General features: G+C 35.2%; 1 protein-coding gene and 1 pseudogene across 1 annotated transcript in view; both read right to left on the bottom strand.

Moving 5' to 3' along the window:
• DPP10 (dipeptidyl peptidase like 10) overlaps positions 1–21,044 on the bottom strand; it is a 1,275,784-nt gene that overhangs the window by 1,048,570 nt on the left and 206,170 nt on the right. The gene's annotated exons all lie outside the window — the stretch shown is intronic.
• Positions 1,351–6,244, bottom strand: LOC140611567 (nucleophosmin-like; annotated as a pseudogene).

Genomic DNA, 21,044 nt, shown 5'->3' on the forward strand with positions numbered 1-21,044 from the left:
TTGGAGAACAATTTAGTCATATTTAGCCAAATTTGAAGCACTTCCAACTCTCAGGCTTCATCATATATTAGTAACTACCCATGTATGAAAATAACATGTAAAAACATATATACATGCATATACAAATGCTTATTGCTGCATTGTTCGTGAAAGCCAAAAGTGAGAGAATATTGATTTAGTCTTCTTTGAATCATCCATACCATGGAACATCATATAAAAATAAGAGATAAAAAAGTTCTCTCTGCATTCAATGGAAAGATAGCCATGGCATATTTGTTCGTTTGAAACACATTCTGCAGAACAGGATGCACAGCATGATCTGATTTATGTTCTAATTAATATTTACATGTGTTTTCTAGATATACAGCTATTTTAAAATTCAGTACGGATAGGATTTTTTTCCTCAAAAAAAAAAAAAAGACATATATTACTTTTTAAAATGAGTTAGCTAGCTACATAGTGTTTCTTAACTTAGTCCCCAAAATATAGTCTAAATGGACTACCATTATCAAAAGATTACAATATACTAATACACATCACATATTTAGACGTATATTGCCCAGTGCAGAAGGAAGCTCTAGGGGCTTCAATACCTTAAGCCAGACTGTGAGAACATCACAGTCTGACTGTGTAAGTCTCTGATTATATTACTGAACTGGATGGTTGGGCAGGATGTGTATGGACATAGTGGAAAAAATTCTTGAATAAAATTCTGAAGCCTCTATATTCTTGTTTCTTTCTTCCTTTTTTTTTTTGTGTGTGTGTGTTTTTTTGTTGTTGTTGTTTTTTTGTTTTTTTTTTGTTTGTTTGTTTTTTGTTTTTGTTTTTGTTTTTTGTTTCTTTCTTCCTAACCTCCTTTATTTCTCTTTCCTTTTGTCTCTCTTCCAATATTTATTGCACATCTACTAAAGAAGTCAAGCCATGTCAAATAAGTGACATGTTTGTGCCGTATAACAAAATATATTCCCTATGATTCAATCTCATAAATTGTAAGCAGTCTCCATTATATTCCTATATGGTGAACATTATTACCTCCATTTCTCTCTCTCTCTCTCTCTCTCATACACACCATTGAGCAAGTTACTTCAAAGAGTTTTTTTTATTTCATTAGAATACTGAGTTTATTTCACATATATATTTTTTTTGCCTCCCTACCATTTCCATTTATCTGACCACCATTGCTCTTATGACATTCCACATATATTTAAAACCAGGTAAAGGTAAAATTCCATTCTTAAAAATCAAACAGACATTTTGGACAACACATTTTTAGCAATGGGACCTGGACAATATTTATCAGACATAGTAGGGAAAGTTCACACTCTGTATTATAAAAAGGACAGCCATATATTATCCATTACAGAAATGAAATAAGATGGAAAATTTTAGCAAACTATTTAAAATATTGCCTCTAAGAGACTTCCTTCACTGCCAGCGATCTTGGAGAGCCTCCTGGGTCAGTCATCCAGAAGCGGCTCTTCACATAATTGATGAATTTGGCTTCCAAGATAGGAGGAGAGCCACCTTTTTTCTTTATTTACTTGCATTTTTGCTTTAATGTCTTCAACAGAACTAGGTTCTTTTGGTGTTTTAGGGGATTTTTTTCTGTTTTTTTTTTTTTTTTAAAGGATTCCTTACCTTTTGATCTTACTGTTAATGGTTTTGAGTCTTTTGCATTCTGGTTTGATTTTTGTCTTTTTTTGGCTGGAGTATTACACTTACATTTACTTACTGAAGCTTTTCTTTTGCTTCCTCATCATCAAAATCTCCATCTTCATTATTATCTTCTTATTCTCCTTCTTCTCCTCCTCCTCTTCCTTCTTTTTTTTTTTAAGATTTATTTATTTATTTATTTATTCATGAGAGAGAGAGAGAGAGAGAGAGAGAAAGGCAGAGACACAGGCAGAGGGAGAAGCAGGCTCCATTCAGGGAGCCTGATGTGGGACTCAATCCGGGTCTCCAGGATCAGGCCCTGGGCTGAAGGCTGTGCTAAACCGCTGAGCCACCCGGACTGCCCCTTCTACTACTACTACTACTACTACTACTACTACTACTACTACTACTACGTCCTTCTTCTTTCTTCTTCTTCTTCTTCTTCTTCCTTCTTCTTCTTCTTCTTCCTTCTTCTTCTTCTTCTTCTTCTTCTTCTTCTTCTTCTTCTTCTTCTTCTTCTTCTTCCTTCTTCTTCTTCCTCCTTCTTCTTCCTCCTCCTTCTTCTTCCTCCTTCTTCTTCTTCTTCCTCCTCCTCCTCCTCCTCCTCCTCCTCCTCCTTCTTCTTCTTCTTCTTCTTCTTCTTCTTCTTCTTCTTCTTCTTCTTCTTCTTCTTCTTTCTTCTTCTTCTTCTTCTTTCTTCTTCTTCTTCTTCATCATCATCATCATCATCATCTTTATCAGCTGCAAGTTTTATTTTTTTCCCCGTGGAAACTTGCTACCACTTCCAGGAGCAGATCACTTTCCGTATATACTTAGGGATTTCACATTACTTTGTATCTTCGCCTACAGTCACTAAGCACTGTCCACTAATATGCACAGACCCCAAACCATACATAAGACCACAGGGTATTATTTCAAAGCCTGAGGGAAACCACAAGCTGTACAGACATTTTCAAAGTTGCCAGTGGTATGTAACTAGGATTACCTTCATAATTGAATGCCTCTGAATCAAAAATATACAATTCAGCCTTTGTACACACTCCTAATCTAATTGTTTTTAAAGAAAATGGGTGTTCATTTTTATCATTATCCACTTAATCTTTGTTGGCTTTTAGTTCAAAACAGTTCTTTGGGCTGGAAGTCCAAGATTGAGGTGCCACATGGTTGAATGAGGACCCTCCTCCAGGTTGCAGACTTTTCCTTGTATCCTCACATGGTGGAAGAGACTTCCACCTCAAAGAGTCTAAATTTCTTGCACAAGAATACACAACTAGTCAGCGCTAGAGTCCACATTAGAATGGGAAGCCTATATGACACCAAATTCCAAATATTTTATCTTATTTAATGCTGTGTGTTTATTTCATGAGTAGTTTGTATTTCTTTGTATTATTGTAGATTATCACTATTTTTAAAACCAATCACTCATTCTTTGTCCATTTACCATTTATTGAAAGCTTTCTGGTGGTATGCCAGTAAATGTTTAATAATCTGCTCTCTGGGGAAAAGCCTTCTTCTTGACTAATTCTGTTATAAATATTCCCACCATGCCTGATGTCAAGCTACCAAGACAACACCAGTTTGTACAATTCCTGAAAATCTAACAATCAGATCTCTCACACCAGTATGAGACTCAGCACACATGATCACTTCCCGTATGCCAATATATTCCATATACCACTTTGTTTGGCATTACAAGAAAAATAACAATAAAGTGATTTCTGCCTGTGGATAATCCAGGATCTAGTAAAAGAAAATTATAATCAACAACACAAATGTTAACTTTTGGAATAATAGAACATTTTAATATCTATTATCTTCTTGACTTTCTCATCTTTTAGATGACTATTTATAATACTGTTTCCAGTTGAAAGTTATTTTAATTCCTCTCAAAATCATAATATAGCTAATTAAAATTTGCCCTAGAGTTTAGCCAGAAAAAAACTGTAAATCAAATCTACTTCAAAGCCTTTATTCATTTCATTTCCAGTGAACAAAAATTCCTTAATGTTATTTCACCTTGGATATCCTCCTTAGTGTGACTTTTACTAGCTCTATAATGAATTAGAACAGAAGTAAATAGTAGTAACTACCCATGTTACATGTGATAATTACTATAATCACACCATCATCATTCTCTGTATTGATGTATTTTTCCTACAACACATCAAGAAAATTATTTACTTCTAAGATGATGAATGACTTACAACAACAATTCCGACGGGTATTATGATGACAGGTAATAGGGTAAACACAATTTTTCCTTGAAATAGAAACACCACGTGTTCTGTATATTGGCATACATAGATTTTGTGCTTAGAGACACTCTAAATTTTGCAGACATTGAATGAAAGCTCTGATTAGGTAAGCCTAATGACATTGACAAAAGGAGATGCTTTAAACATGGTTTCTCCCTGAAACACACTATGTTCTTCATAATTAAAAAAAAAATGGTCCTTTTTATGTGAGAAAGCCAGTTTCATGTGCCAAAAACATCGATGGCTTAAAGAAAGCCTCATGACAAATTACTATTTTTAAATATGTTATTTTTTAAGATTTGATTGATTGAGAGAGACAGAGACAGAATGTGTGTGAGGGGGGAGAGAGGCAGAGGAAAAGAGAAAGAATCTTCAGTAGACCCCACCGAGTGCAGAGAACAACACGGGTCTCGATCCCCAGACCCTGAGCCAAAAACAAGAGTCAGTCCCTCAACTGACTGAACCATCCAGGTGCCACTAAATATGTCATTTTAAGTACTTGAACCAAATTGTTCTCTTGTGTGGGTAGTAAGCTGAAGAATGAAAGGATTTTATAAAATCTTTCATGTGAAAATTGCTATTCATTATTATAGTGCCAACAACTCAACACTGAATCTGACACTGTAATATGAGACAAAGTTTCTACAGAAAGATGTAACTTATGTATTTATATAAAATCATCTTCCCATCCACAATAGCAAAGCCCTCTTCAGGAGTAACATATTTATTATCAGGCTGTTAGAAATACATATGCACACCAATTTCTATAGGCTGAACAACTGGTCATAAACATATGTGTATTGCTGGTTTTGAGAAATTACACAAATTCTGCTTGCCTCTATGTTTATTTAAAAGCATTATGGCAATCAAAATAGATTTTGATGCCATTTTTGTCTCAAGTATAGTTATTAGAAACCCAACTGTCATACTAGAGTCCACAAAATTTTCAGTATTATAAATCATATATGAATTTTTAAATGGTAATCATTTAGGTGATTAGTAAGACAGCTATGACCAGAAAATGAATGCAATCTTGATGTCTTTTCAACAAACATGTCTTGAGCTATTACTCTGTTTTAAATCACACTAAGTGGATGTTTAAATACAAGGAATAAGACTTGGCCTTGTCCTAGACAGAGCCTTATACAATATAGAAAAATAAGTAAGTATTTAAAAGAAAACATGATGATGATTCAGGACATGTAGCTGGAATAAAAACAGAGAGAGTAAGGTAACGAAAAGGCATGACTTTTGAAACTTGAAACATAATAGGATTTCTATCAGAGAAGAGTGGAATGGTCATTCAATACAAAAACAAAAGGTCAGCAAATATTTTTGCTGCTATTAAAGGCTCTGGATTTCAGCTTTGGGGCATGGATTTATAATTGGGCATTTCTCTGATGGGTCATATTTTTTCAATCTTCCTTTTATGTAATTTCATATGGGTTGAATTTTTTGGATAATTTACTCAGTAGCATTAAAACTAGAAGCTTCTCTTCTAGTGACCTCTTATTTACTTTCACACATGTGGGAAAAAGCTATCCTCCATAGCAAAATACATTAGGTCTATCCATACCAACAATAGGTGGTAGGAATTATGAGCAAGCATCACATTTTGTTGAATATGGGTTTAATTTTGAAGTATTTAACTCATGTTGTTATTCTTATGGTATCCAACAACTATAAAAGCATTAAGGATATTTCAAGAACATATATGATGAGCATAATTATTATGGAAATGAAAGTTGAGATAATTAAATTGGAAATTAGTCAAATTGACAAATATTTTACATGTGAATCCGATAAATCATCTATGAGTGGCAGTAATTCAGAAGGTCTGACAGTGGTGACACATACACAGGCTAACTATGTGTCTTGGTTTGGACAGGTCCAATTTACATGTGTTGCCTTAATGTCTGATTTGACATTTGTTCCAGAATTTTTATTTTTAAACAGTGCTATTTATTAAATAGTTTGAATTCAAATGAGCTGGTTTAGGATTGGGAGTTCTCCATTTTGTACTGTGAGTTTCTGCTGTGTTCTCTCTTGGTACATGAGAGATTTAGGTTCACAGAATAGAGTTCTTGCTTCAACTGGTGGTTAAGTTTACAGACAAACATCAATATTGTACTTCTTTTCCCAAAGCTTTTCAAATGCAATATAACTTAAGCTTAATGCTTTAAATAAGGCATAGTTACTAGGTTCTTGCTGATAAAATTAAGCACACTGGGAGATGCTTCAAATCTCTTGTGGAGTGCGGAGAAGAATTTGATGCTGTCCTCTGAGGACTCACTTGGTGCACCATCTACTTTCCTCATGGCCATAGACAGTTCCATGGTCTCGAGAAGTTCAAGCCATCAAGATGTTAGTCAGGAAGGCCATGGGAAAATACTGGACATGCACATGTAAAATTTGAGTGGGGAATAGAAGCCAAGAAGTCCTGCCTTAGCAAGTGAGAGAGTACTCTGATGTCTGTTGCCACAATGGTTGTTTCCTTGTTTTGTGGTATAAAATTATAACTTACTTAATTTTTTTACTTTGCAATAAACCATTTTAGGGACAATAAATGAAAAAAAATTACATGTTTAATGAAGATTTAAAGATCAGATTTCTGCTTCTCAAGAAAGTTGATAATGTAACACTAACAAAATATTATTCACTATCCATCACAGGAATTGTAGCAATATCACTGATCATATTAAAACTGGAGGACTCAAATCTTTTTAAAAAGCTTCCATGGCCTTCAAATGTTATAATTTAAGATGACTATACTAGAAAAATAAGGATTTAATACATGTAGCAACAAAAGACATATTTATATAACATTCTATGCAACATGACTTTTTATTTAGATCAAATTACTATTCTTCTAAATTAGCCTTGCTCACTTTTAATTACAACTTTTCATGTGCAAGAATAAAATATAAAATGATAGCTATTAATTTATTGACCTGAATAACAGAAGAAGTCTGAATAATAAAATGAGTCTAATTTTATATCAGTATTGCTAGACTCATCACACAGAAAGTTAATTCCTATAATGGTTCCATTTTTCTTCTTTCAATTCATAGAATTAAAGTAGAGCTTTAGGGAATCCCTGAGTGGCTCAGTGGTTTAGTGCCTGTCTTTGGCTCAGGGTGTGATCCTGGAGTCCCAGGATCGAGCCCCACTCAGGCTCCTTGCATGGAGCCTGCTTCTCTCTCTGCCTGTTAGTCTATCCCTCTCTCTCTCTCTGTCTCTCTCTCTGTGTCTCTCATGAATAAATAATTTTAAAAAATAATAAAATCTTTTTAAAAAAATAAAATAAAGTAGAGCTTTAGGGGCCCCTGGGCAGCTCAGTGGTTGAGGGTCTGCTTTCAGCTTAGGTTGTGATCCATGGGTCCTGGGATCGAGTCCCCCATTGGGCTCCCCACAGGGAGCCTGCTTCTCCCTCTGCCTATGTCTCTGCCTCTCTGTGTATTCATGAGAGAATAAATAAAATCTTTTAAAAAATAGAGCTTTAAAAAGTTTGTTATGTTTGTATTAGGGTTTTCTAGAGAAATAGAACCAAAAAGAATACATACACAGAGAGATTTATCTTAAAAAACTGATTCACAACTAGGAGTGAGTTTAGCATATGTAAAAAAAGAAGTACATTCTTAATTCAATATATTATGATCTACAAAGATAGTCAATAGAAGATATTAATAATTTCAAATGTATTAGCCACAAAATGCAACTTTGAAAATTATATATTTTTGAAGATTTCATATTTTTATGAAACATAATTTATTTAAGATTTTATTTATTTATTTGAGAGAGCAAGAAAGATCACAGAAACAGGGGGAAGAAGAAGTAGACTTGCCCCTGAACAGAGGGCCAGATGTGGGGCTCAATCCCAGGACCCTGAGATCATGACCTGAGCTGAAGGCACATGCTTAACTAACTGAGCCGCCCAGGTGCCCTTGAAAAATAAGTTAAATAAGACAATAGTGTGAATGAATATACATTCTTCAGAAACATACTAGCAATATGGTATGAAACAGATATAAATAAGAATTTGATTAAAGTTTGAAAATGGGAGCTCTGAGGAGCTCAGTCGGTTAAGCATCTGCATTTTATTTTTAGAAAGAATTTTATTTCTGAAAATAGTTTTTGAATATAATTATCAGATAGATCTACAAAATCAATAAATCCATTGTATTAGTCAATAAATATTCTAAAAATTATGGAATTTAATTGTTTTAATAACCTTTTTACTTTTACAAATGACTCTATTTGGTCGATGAATGATATGGCTACATACTATGTGAAGAATTCTCCCTCTAAACTAAAAATCATTAGTGTCAGACCATGCCAAATGACAAAATAAGTTTTAAAAGAAGAAAAATGTCCAAGTTTTTCCTCCAGGACTGTTAGTTATGTCCAATGTCTTATTAGCATGCTGATAATTCAGGAAAAGTTTAGAAATCAATTTCAGAATAATAAGCACAAGGACTGAATTGTTGCTTGAACTTTTGCTAATCATAAATATATTTTTATTGGTATTCCAAGTAATAGTTCCTAATTTCTATGAAAAGATGTTATCTTTCAGGTACTTCAAATGTTTTACCTACCTTTACTCTAGCAGCCCAATAAAGTACTACCTTAAAAAAAAAAAAAAAAAGATTTATTTGAGAGAGAGAGAGAGAGCCAGTGGGGGGGGAGAGGAAGAGGGAGAGGATCTCAAGCAGACTTCCTGCTGAGCAGGGAGCCCTAACCAGGGCTTGATCTTTTGACCCCAAGATTATATCCTGAGCTGGAATCAAGGGTCTGATGCTTAACCGACTGTGCCACCCAGGAGTACAAGTAAGTACTACTTTTATCCACTATTAGAAATAAAGAAAATAAGAGGCTTGGCCGCAATCCCATGGTCACAAGCCTGGGAAGTTGTGATGCAGCCCAGATGTGCATTCTCTCTAATGGTCCTTCAAAATAATGCAACAGAGTGATGAGCACTGAATGCATAGAGTCTTTTGCCAAAGATAAACTTATCAATGTTATAAGGATACAAGATGGTGAACACTTTGTAAATCCTTAAGCAGGAGAAAAATGTGCATAGCTTTAAAACATCATGGGACCAGCAGGCTTAACCTGCTCTTTATCACTTTGAAAGAACTTTAAACTTAATTTGCCTTCTGAGAACAAGCTGTGTCTCTGAGTGCAAATGTCTCTATAATATACTGTTCAGTTTTAAGGCATGATTTCATGTGGGATGGAAAGGATTTGGGGGTGGTTTTTCTTCTGCTACTTAGACTCATCTGACCTGGAAAGCTAACAAAATCTCCATGTGGTGAAAAGCAAGCTCATGACCAACATTCTATGTGAGAATGTTAAATCCCCACTGGACCACCTCCCATTGGGCAAAAAGTAATATTTCGTTCCCTCAAACCTCAGGAAGTCACTGACTACTGGGCACAAAAGATAATCAGTGTATACTTATTCAATATTTTAAAAACTCACAACATTATTTGATAAGAATTTTTGCCCAAGTTTAGCATGTAGAACATCCTCTGGCAAAGCCATCAGAATGTTTTAGATTTGTACTTATCCCACTTCTACAAGGTACTCCTGATTAAACTTAGATTGCATTCTTATTAGCACTCATACAATTTAGTCCTTTGTAAAAATGTACGTTTCTATTTGCACTCTTCTTTTCTGAAGTCTTATCTCCTCTCTAGCAGCATTTACTCAATATTCCCTGAGCACTCTTTGAGCAATAATAATACACAGAGTGGGATTTGCCAAGCATGAATATTCCATAAGGATCGCAAGGATTCTGTAGTTCACTGACTCCATTGTCTTTGAAGGCAAATTTCAACATTAACACTGAGTTCTGTTCTTCCTTTGCAGAGCTGAGCAATAGTAGTAACCACATACTTTGACGGTAATTTATATTCAGTGAAGAATTATTATTCACATAGGCTCAAAATTTCCTTACTCATTTGCATTTGTTTCTTCCCTAGACTCTCAAAGCATGTTGAAAGAAGGAGCCAGCCTATTCTTCAGGTTATATCAACTAGAAAGATGTCAACAAGATATAGAGAAAATTAATTCATGGATGACTTTAAAAATAAGGCAATGACTATAGGTTGGACTTGGATACAGTTGAACACAACGATCAGATTGTATTTACTTTTGTATCCCAGGATGTAACACAACACCTGGTATGTAACATTTGTTTGATAAGTAAACATCTGTCAAAAGAAGAAAACATGGGTGGTCTAACTGTGGCCCGTTAGACCAAATCTAGCCTTTTCTTATTTTGCACAGTCCCTGAACATGTTCATGTACTGACATAATGTCTATGGCTACTTTCATGCTACAAGGCTTCTTGTCCTGCAAAGCTAAAACAAATTACTATCTGGCTCTTTATAAAAATGTTTTCTAGTGTCTGTGTAGGACGGTGCTTGAAAAAATGAAAAAAAAAAAAAACTAGTCATGAGTAAAATTTTTTGTAGTTATAATGAAAGCACATACAAAATTTAGTCTTTTACTTTTTATTTACTATATTATATACCTATTTTCCATGATGAGCCCAAGTTAGTTGCATAGATATGTTATATAGCCATCTCTCCCTAGCTACAGTTTCATGGTTGGGGGATAAGGAGACTCACACATAAACTACAAGGTACTTTCATATCTGGCTCTCTCTAGTTCTGTCTCCCTTCCACAGTTGTACAATGTAGCTTTCAACATTAAAAATATGCTCACTTACTTAATTCTAACATATCTGAGTGCAGCAGAGAGACTAGACACTAAATTCTCCTCTTATAGTCAAAACTAGAAGACTCTGGGTCTTTGATGAACACTCACCATATGGCTCCTACTAGTAGGTTTACATCTTCATGTTTTTATACTCAAAAGTAATAAATATGGGCAGCCCAGGTGGCTCAGCTGTTTAGCTCTGCCTTCAGACGAGGGTGTGATCCTGGAGACCCCAGATCGAGTCCCACATCGGGCTCCCTGCATGGAGCCTGCTTCTCCCTCTGCCTGTGTCTCTGCTTCTCCTCTCTCTGTGTCTCTCATGAATAAATACATAAAATCTTTTTTAAAAGTAATAAATAAAATAAAATAAAATAAAATAAAATAAAATAAAATAAAAAGCAGTTGCCACCTCTGCTAAAAGGAAATGACATATCATTTTCTTCCCTGGTGTTCTTTTTCAAAACAGCCAAATTATGCCCACTTTAGAAATAGAATATGAGAGAAAATCACAATGTATTTAGCTTTTTCTGCTTTTTATACTTGTAATCTGCTCACTGGAATGTTTGTATAAAATAGAATATTAATTTTATATTCATATATTCATTCATTCCCCTGTAAAAGAAAGCTAAATGCCTAATAGATGTCTACAATTAGGCTATGCATTGGAGACAGAAACACAAGTGAGATAGTTATAATACAGACGAAGTGCTTGGTGATGAGTTAAACTCTAAATCCTGAAGATAAGTCACAAAAACTAGTATCATATTTATACTAAAACTTAGTATTGTACAAGCCTACAAATGCTGAGTTTTCATTTAAATGTAATACTGGTTCTGACCTGATCAGCTATATATTACGAACTCCAATTCTGTTCAAGTTTAGGGATATGTAGAGTCTCAGAAGGCCAGAACCATGAATTTACTATTCTAATTGGGCTGCTAAAGCAAAAATAACTCCCCCATACTCCACTTGCCCCCGTTTAAAAATATATTACTGAATGAACAGAATGCAATAACTGATGTGAGTGAGGGCAGCTGAATTCCACTGCTTCTCCAGTATATTAGTCTGTTCAAGTCCATTGGAATAAGCACATGTTCTTGGCCTCACAAAGCTTGTATTTCTAGGAATTGCAGCACACTAAGAATGCCAGTGTCCCTGGTATCTGTACAGATTCCAAATGAATTTCCCTCATCAGGTGATAGATAAGGTGATAAAAATTTTGTGTAAGGACTGTCTTACACAAGTTTAGTCCTGGCATTCCAAAAGACATCTGCCTTTCTATCTTTAATAAATGTGAAGAAGCCATGGGGTCCTTCTACCTTTGCTTAGAAGCAAGGAAGTGTTAACAGACAGCATTTTGCATTTAAGGAAGAGTCTTGCATTATATCTCTTATAGCACTTGTGGGCAGCATCATAAGCAAAAAAAAAAAAATGATGGAGAAGAAAAAGTATACAGGAATATAATAGCTCATATCCCTTTTGGGTGAGATACTGTGGGTGGAAGGGGTGGAAGGACAGGGATATAGAGAAGCTGCACTTGGTGAGGCGGTTAAGTGGGGGCTCATGAAAGACAGACCTTTGTCCTATCTCAAACAGCAGGATATCACCTTCTTAACTTTGTACTGGTTTCTCTCGTCTGTGGAGCCTACTTATAAAGTCTACATCCAACAGGGCAAAATATGTCACAGCGTTCAGACACATTATTCAGCCTGTGTTTTCTCTTGACTACTATGTCATGAAATATATTCTTATAAATTTGGAGGAAGTCTATTCTACGTCAGGGGAGTCCAGACCCCCTCTATAGCATCCTTTGTCCGCCCTGAGCTGCTGTTCCTCTTCATTCTTCTGATTGTAGCTGGGATGACAAATGCTGCCAATAAGATGATCAGTCCCTACTCAGTTATACTTTTGAGTCTGTCAAAGCTGTTATGACTCTTCTGCTAGCTTTACATTTATCCATGTGCTTCTTGTGCTTCTTCAGTGAGAGGGAAGTAAAGAAGTTTAGAATTTCACTTCCATGTGCTGCCTGAGTTCCACAGACCAGCTCTGAAAAAGCTAGTTATGGATGCAAAAAATATAGATAATCAAAATTCAGTTTAACATGCTCTGGGTTGGCCAAACACAATGAGAATCTTGAAGTTGGTACCCTAAGTTTAAAATAACCAACCAGCAAGATTGAACTGTAGAATTTAATGTAATTGTTCCTTGGGATGTTTGCAGATGATACACACTTATGCTCATTCCCCCAGATTACTTCTCTTACCTATATTTAAACTCATTAATAACAACTATGATTTATCAAGTACTTATAATGTTAAGGATATTCTTCTAAGGGCTTTACATGTATTAACTCAGTCCTCAGAGGAAGGTCCTTTTATCATTCCCATTCTACTTTTTATGATGTGCAATCTGCAGAGAGATTAAGTAAACTGTTCAAGGTCACACAGCTAGTAAGTAGCAGCGCTGAGTAAATCCAGGTAGTGTGGTTCTGGAGAGCCCAAGCTTTTAATGACTAAGCTCCTTTGTTAGCCCCTGGGCTCATTATGCAGCAAGAATCTTCATTACTGTGTCATTATTTCATTAAGAAAGAGATGTTTTCACAGTGTTGCTGGAACACACATAGCAAAAACCTTACCATTGTCCACATTTTTGGAAAGTACATGACACTACTGAGCATCCAAATGCCAAGGAGTCAATACTGAGTTAAAAATGCCCTGTATCTCTCTTGTGCTTTTATTGTATCAGTTAAAGATGGATTTGCACTACATTTGGGCAGCAGAATAAAATATATGCATAAAAGAAACAGGGAGGGGATCCCTGGGTGGCTCAGTGGTTTGGCGCCTGCCTTTGGCCCAGGGCGCGATCCTGGAGTCCCAGGATCGAGTCCTACGTCAGGCTCCCGGCATGGAGCCTGCTTCTCCCTCCTCCTGTGTCTCTGCCTCTCTCTCTCTATCATAAATAAATAAATAAGTAAATAAATAAATAAATACATACATACATACATAAATAAATATTTTTTTTTAAAAAAGAGAAAGAAACAGGGAGCCATGAGTTATTTAGCTAATGAATGTGGGTGAGGTGAGATGTGAGAAGATAACTAAAGATGGAGAAATGCTATGTGTTGACTTGTATTGTCTGAATCCTTCTAGGGACACTGCCTCTCTCCTCTTTTACCATACAAATTATGTGATAATCACCCCATACAATTATGTTATAAAATTTGGTTTATTTTTCACTGATGCTTTCATGACATTAACACGTATGCCCCAATTTGTAGACTGACATATTATAATACATTATGATATCTCAAATAAAATCAAATTTGCCATGGGAAACTACATTTACCTTGTTTCTGCCTCCATTTACCTTGATATTGTCAGTAATACATCACTCAGTATAGCATCTGATCTAAAGAGAAAGCAAAAACAAGCAGCCCCATGTTCTTTCCAGAATGCCTAGCAGTTAATCATATTCCGATGCAAATCTACTGGAGAATTTTTAAATGCCAAGTCAAGCATGACTGGACATCAAAGATTATAAACCTTTGGGGGAAATCCATATTAACACGGAAGAGTGGAGCCACTCATATTATTTTAGCATTCTAGAACACTCATCTGACTTAAAGATTTTTTTTTCTTTGAAAGGAAAGATGAATGGGCATATATCACTTTGGGCAGAATTCTCCAGAAACTATAATCTACAAGTATTGCATTTATCTGAAACTCTGTATTTTATTTAAAGGTCGTGGCTGTATAATTCTGACTTTAGGAAGCAGAAATATTTTTCAAAAATGTGGCCTAATTTTATTGTTCATCTTTAAATATTCATTTCATATTTGATGGGATAGAAATCTGAAATTCAAATTACTGCCTTTCCCTTTATTCTTAGCAAAATCATCTAAGAGTGAGAGTTGCAGTTCATTTAAAACAAAACAGAAATAAAATAAACTTCATAATTCAACAAGAGCTTATTAAAATTATTTGAAAGCCTAAACTTGTAGGTGAGTAAACTGTAAATTCTAGTTGCATAACTCAGATTCTTTACGAGTGACTTTAAGGAAATTATTCACTTACTAAGTCATTGAATCAGAAAACTGAAAGGGACCTCCTACATAAACCCTCCTGTTACTGATGAGGTCTGGAAAGTTTCCTCAGCAAGAACAAGGGCACTTTCCAAAAAGTTACAAAGTTAGGAATCAAATTAGAGTCTACTGTCTCCAAGTCCTTTGCTCTAAGAAACACTTGGCCAAGCCACACTAGATATTGAGTAAATCTAGATCTCATGTCCAAGATCTAGCCAGGGTACCTTGTCTCAAACCCAGGATCAGAGTTGCAGGTGACAGTGGGTCACTGCAGGGTCATTGATTTTTAATAAGACAGTATTCACACAAATCTCCCTTTCCAGAGTATCTAAGCAGAGGCCAGTGAAAAAAATATAATTATTCAAATAAATAAATAAATAAATAAATAAATAAATAAATAAATAAATAAATAAATAAATAAAATAAAATAAAATAAAATAAAATAAAATAATAAAATAAAATACAGCATCATGATTTTCTCCAGAGAACACACGTAGATGTTAATATTAAGCACATTTGATTTGAAACCTCTTAACATAAATGTCCATCTCCTGAAGACAGTGGTCAGGCAGGAAACATGGCATAGCCTACTCATGTCCTTCTCCTTTTTCTTCACTCCTGTATCAGTTACCTAGAGTTGCTGTAACAAAGTACCACTAACTGAGTGACCTAAAAGAGAAACTTACTCTCTCATGGTTCTAGAAATTTGAAGCCAAGGTATTGGTAGGTCATGTTTTCCTGAAGGCTCTGTGGGAGAAATCTGTTCCATGCTCTTTCCCAGCTACCTCTAGTGGTCGATGGCAGCCCTGGGTGTTACTTGGCTTTTGGCTATACTGCTTCCATTTTTCCATTTGCACATGGACTCCTTCCCTGTGGATATGTGTACTTAGGTGTCTCTAAGTTTTTCTCTCCGTATAAGGATACTAATCATTAGATTTAGGGACCACTCTAATCCAATGTAATCTCATTTTTGCTTAATTGCCTCTGAAAAGTTCCTGTTTCCAAATACAGAGGCATTTATAGCACTGGAGATTAGGACTTCAGCATATCTTTGCTGGGGGCCAAACTTAATCTGCCAGAGCTCCTAATATATGATTTTTACTTTTAATAAATGGAACACTGCTATAGGAGACAGTGGATGGGCTCTTGGATAACTGGTTTTTGAATCAATCATCAATGTTCGGCCAACTCATAAAAAGGAAAAATAGAATATCCGGATCTGATACCAAACCCAATTTGATATGGGAATTTTTTAAAACTCAGAAATGAGGCACCATCCCTAATATGTCAAACCATGGCAGAGAGCAGACACTAGTTTCAGTTAAGTGGGTCTTTCCATCACCCTATTACAATTCATTGGGTCATTCACTGCTAAATTTTGTGTTTTACGTATTTCTTTACTAGAGAGTTTTGAACTATCCATAATCTCTTATATCTCTTTATCTGAAAGGGACACTGAGACCCTCCAGCTACACACATTCCCTGGTCAGAGGCATTTCAAGAAGTCTGACACAAATCACTGTCCATATTCTAGAAGGCTTAATAATTTCACTCAATAGCAGGTTAAAAAAAACAACAAGGTATACATGACAAGCTATGGGATACATCCGGAGATTGATGTTCAATACATCCTTTATTCTTGTTGTAAAAGTCTGCTTACCTTTTCCACTTTTTGTGAGTGGATTTTTGAATGCCATCATGTATGGGTATATGTATGAATATGATAGACTGTAATTTCTTTAGGGGAAGAAACCTGATACATCTTGGTAAACTTTAGCAATGATATAACATCTTGCACATAACATAGTTTTAAATAATATTTACAGAGTAAATAAATGTATGAGTTTTTAAGCCCAAACTGATTACGCATGAATCAAATTGTACTTGAATTTCATAAAACACCAACAAGCTGAACAAACTTTTCACGCGCTAATACATCTGATCAAAGCATTACTTAATATGAGTTGGTCTCACATATATCATGCACAAAAAATTTTATCAAATTTAGTAACATGCTATTTGGTAAAAATAATATGTTGAATGATAATTATACCTTTCTTCTCACAATGGGTTATTCTTAAACTATGTTTAAAGAAACAATTATTTTTAGTTTATGACTTTAAATTATAGAGAAAAGAAAAAACATTGAAAATAATGTGTATATAGGTCTGGCAAGCTTATTTGAGTAAGTGTACAAAACTCCAATAATAGCAACTAATAACTAATATGGCCATTGTGTAAGTTATCAAATTAAATTATGACCAGTTAGGAAAAGGTGCACTGAAATGTTTCGATTTAAAACACTTGGGGGGAAATGCCAATTTCTGGTCAACGTTAAGTTTAAAGCTGACAGAAATCCTTTAAGAAAAAAAACAAAACAAAACACTAGTGCCTATTAATGACCACAGGGAAAGAAAGAAAGAACTTGGAAATAGAAATAGAATTGTGTATATTACAAATTTTCTGATAAAATTTTTATTATATCTTTGGATCTTAACAGGTATAAGTCTGGGCCTATGAAGAATTACCAGGAAATTGAAATTATACATTAACCTTCCTGGTTTGGAGACCTGGTACCAACTCCATGGGCCCTTCAGACCCCTGAAAGGTCCAGGTTTACAATCTTCCCATAAGCAGAGTTTTCCACAAAGAGTTTGAGGTAAAAACAATGTTTATATACTTGATTTTATCTTTGTTTCTGTTGTTGTTTGCTCTTTTTGTTCGGTTTGCTTTTGTTTTTATTTTCTCTTAACTTGGTTTGACCTCTTAGGATGAATAACTCTTTGTACTTAAGTCTTTAAAACCTTTACCTTTGGAGGGCATCATTCTGTTTGCAAAATACAAATGGAATTAAGCTATCATGAAACAGCTTGTATGCCTTTCTTCTCTATTATAATTATAATTACTACATTCTCACCTACTCATTCCTACTATTCTTCTTCATAGAGTCTCCTGCACCACACACATCCCGCACCACTCACGTCCATGTACAAACACACTCTATAATTTTAAACAGAAATATTTGCTTATTTCCCACATATCCTTATCACTAAGCATAATACCATAACAAGTGTTGAATTACACTTGGGTTCCTTTCTCCTTTTGTAGGCTATGGGAACAATAGATTGGAGGTATTTACTACAAGATGGTTCACTTTCAGGGTATCAGTGATAAGCAATTTATGTGAACATTATTTTTCCCTTCTCTGTTCAGTTTTATCTTCTTCTCTTCTGTAAATCATTCTTTCCCCTGCCCTAAAAATATATGACCCCCTTTCTTTCTTTCCTTTTACTGATCTTGTTCCATAAATTTTTAGATGAACTCATTACATATCTAAATTTTAACAAGAGATAGATCCCAAAAGTCAGGAAGAAAATAAGGATTTCTAAGACCCCAGACAAAATCTTTGGGTTATCAGATGATTAATTTTTGACTAGTTCAATGAATTTAAATACTAAGAATGTTTGCTAAAAATTGCTCATTTTTAGAATTTCAAAGACCTATAAATAACACTGAATCACACAATATCTAATTATTTCTTCAAAGGAAGTATGCTCCCTATATCATCACACCTTTGTGAAGCCCACATAGACATATAGTATTATGTCTTTAAACTTAGTATTCGGGACTGCAGAGTTTGACTGGAAGCTCTATGTTTCTGACTAAGAAATTTTAACAAGATTCTCTCCTTAACAGAATTATGTCCTGCTCTCAGCAGAGTCAGAAATAATGGAATTGCTCATTAAAAATAATGAGATACCTTTGTAATGAGTCTTGATCTATAGCTTCTGTCTGTGAAACATCTTTTCAATGAAAAAAAAATAATTAGATCCTATGGAGGTCTCACCTTGGAATATACAAGGTAACCTCAAAACCACACTTAATTATGTCAACTGCATACTTTAAGAAAAATCTTACCAAAAAGCAGATTGACTAGGAAAGGTAGCTTCTTTTGACAAAACAATGGACCTCAGGGTGAAATAAAACAACCAAGAGGACACTGTCACTATTTTGCTCCCATGAGCCATCATAACACTTTTTTCCTAAAGAATTTACTCTGACAGAAAATGGAGCACTAGTCAGTGAAGGGTTAATCTCATTTCTCAACCCATCAGACACTTGCACTCTTCAAACTTCTAAATGCACTTTTCTTGCTTTAACTGCTTCTTTCATGCTGTGAAAATGGAACATAATTTTTTTTACTGAAGCCATACAGAAGTTTAGCAGGCAATTTCTTTAAACACTACACATTTTTTTCAAGGGCTAGTGCAGTATAGCAGTAACTAACTTTCCTATTATTTCTAAAGGTACTGGTTCCCTATGCCATTCAACATCTTGTTCTTTGTTTGAACCCTCCATTTCCAAAGTCATTAATGGCAAGTAATATCACTTTGTGAATAATAACAAGCACAATAATGGTTACTATATAAGTGCTGATTATGTTCCATTCATGGTATATGCTTACCATACATTCTATTATTCAGTCTTTACAAAAACCCTATGAGGTAGGTATTTTTTTCTTTAAGATTTTATTTATTTATTCATGAAACATAGAGAGAGAGAGAGAGAGAGAGAGAGAGAGAGAGAGAGAGGCAGAGGCATAGGTAGAGGGAGTAGGCTCCCCTTGGGGAGCCCAAAGTGGGACTCAATCCCAGGACCTGAGCCAAAGGCAGGTGCTCAACCACTGAGCCACCCAGGCATCCCGAGGTAGGTATTATTATTCCTGCTTTGTGTATGTGGCACTAGAAATCCAAGAGTATTAATCACTTATCTAACATCTAACATCAAGTTAGTGACTAGATGATGGCTCAGAGAGTGGGGAAGTTGGGGAAAAAGGAACCAAAATCAACATTAATTTTTTATTTCCACATCCACTCCTTAGAAAATAGGACTCACACTATTATCCCCTCCCCTTAACTTAAGATGTTTTCACTTATGAACTGGTTCAAAGTCTCACCTAATCACTGCAGTTCATAAGCCTTTCCCCTTCTAACTATGTCTGACTTTGGGGGATTGGCCAAGCAAATTCAGGGCCTCCATAACCCAGTTCCTGGCAATTCAGTACTGCTATAGCATCCACAACTTTTCAAGAGAAAAATTCATTTTCTTATGAATCCTGATTTTTTAAATATTGGTTAAATTTTTCAAAGGCACATGTGCAGGTCAGACCTGGCCCAGAGGCTATCAATATATATGGTCTGCTTTAAATTCTGCTACAACACTTGCAAACGACAGGATTTCTGAATTGTCCTCTCTACAGTTTGGGCTCCTGGTTCCACAGACTGTTTTCATCATTTTACAGAATTTATCCCTGCTCTTTGCTTCTCTCTTCACTTTTAAGTGATCACAAATCATTCACAGTGGCAGCTACATTCCAAATCTTAGCACTGAATATTCAAGACAATTAAAGGAGTCAAATGTTATATAACTAGGTGAGTCATTTAACCACATGTGGCTCATCTGTAATCTAGTTAGGCTGCTTACCCACCTGGGGACCCAAGTGGGCACATGAACATTTAAAATTTTTAATCAAAAAATAAAATAAAATAAAATAAAATTTTTAATCAAACACAGTTTATTTGTATGTAGAAAAGTGGTAAGTCTTTGTTGGAATGACAGTTGGGATGATAAGGGCAGGTTAAAAATGGACCAGATCAGAATCATTTTTTATTTTTTAATTTTATTTTATTTAAATCATTTTATTTTTTAATTCCCTAAAAATATTTGAGAGATAAATATTGATTATTCCACAGTGAAACTGAACAACAGTGAGAAGAGGTATTATGTCACCACTAATAACATCAACCAGACTATGGGAAATAGACTTGGAAGTCTATAGATTCCTCCAGGAGATTAAGTATCTTTCTAACTGACTATTTTATGATAGAAAAAGTAACTATTCACTACACAGAGAAGCTGGTATACAGGCATCCCCACAGAGAATGTTCTTTTAAATCAAAAGCACTTTATTTAGTCCACAGAGGTCTGAAGACTTTGGCTACAACCCTACACACAAACTCAAAACTCCCTACTGACCAACGACAGAGAATCCCCTTGGCTTCAGGCCCTACTAAGCTGTATTTGGCTTTAAGGTTAGGATAGAGATAAAGAAAGGCTCTGTCTTATTGAAGCATTGTTGACAATCTGTTGTCAGCAGAAGTCCCCTTTGGAGTATAGGACAGATGTGAGGAAACAATGTTAAAACAAAATGACCTTTCATAGGGCCAGTGAACTTGTTTCTCTTTTTACCCTCTCCTTCCCTGATTCACACCCCTGCTATTAGGAAGTATATTAGTTTCCAGGGCTTCTGTGACAGATTACCACAAACT

The sequence above is a fragment of the Canis lupus genome, chromosome 20 (genome assembly GCF_048164855.1).
Source record: "Canis lupus baileyi chromosome 20, mCanLup2.hap1, whole genome shotgun sequence".
NCBI lineage: Eukaryota > Metazoa > Chordata > Mammalia > Carnivora > Canidae > Canis > Canis lupus.